Source organism: Ipomoea triloba, chromosome 16, assembly GCF_003576645.1.
Source record: "Ipomoea triloba cultivar NCNSP0323 chromosome 16, ASM357664v1".
Classification (NCBI taxonomy): Eukaryota; Viridiplantae; Streptophyta; class Magnoliopsida; order Solanales; family Convolvulaceae; genus Ipomoea; species Ipomoea triloba.
The window spans coordinates 2,459,296-2,460,098 of NC_044931.1; positions in this window are offsets into that span (position 1 = coordinate 2,459,296).

Consider the following 803-nt stretch of genomic DNA (forward strand, 5'->3'; position numbering starts at 1 on the left):
CTATCTAGGTCTCAAGTTTGGTACTACTACAGGGTCTTCTAGGAAATGCAACTACATTTCTATCAAGGGAGCACACGACACCATCTCCGAGTGGCATCAAACTTTGGACTCCTTGTTCCTCAGTCAGATGGGGCATTTTAACAAACACTTGGTCAACCACTTCTCCCGGGCCTCGGCATCCCGGACCAAGGGTGTGGATGTGGCCAATTAGGACTCGTATAGTTCCGATATCTCGCAACCTATACATCCACTAACTTAACCTACTATCCTGGTCGTAAATAGAAGCAAATAAAGATAAACATCAACCACACAAGATATATGAACGGAGAAGATTTACCATTCATTGCCTTGTAGAGGGACTCTTTTGATCTCCTTGAGAGTTATGTATATTAGTGAGGTTGTAGTTTTGATGTTTTGATTTTAGTGGGAGGTGTGGATAGTGATAAAACGGAGAAGAAGTTCTCCGATTGTCGGGTTCTCAAGGATGGAAAATTGGAACCGAATCAAGCGTGTAACATTTTTGATGTTAAGAGACATTAGTTACAACATTTACTCTAAGCAAAAGAAGTCATGGTGAAGAGTTTGACAAAAGTAAAACAAAAGTAATCAATTAACGAAAGAAAGGAAATGAATGTCCTATCTAGGTCTCAAGTTTGATACTACTACAGGGTCTTCTAGGCAATGCAACTACATTTCTATCAAGGGAGCACACGACACCGTCTCCGAGTGGCATCAAACTTTGGACTCCTTGTTCCTCAGTCAGATGGGGCATTTTAACAAACACTTGGTCAACCACTTCTCCC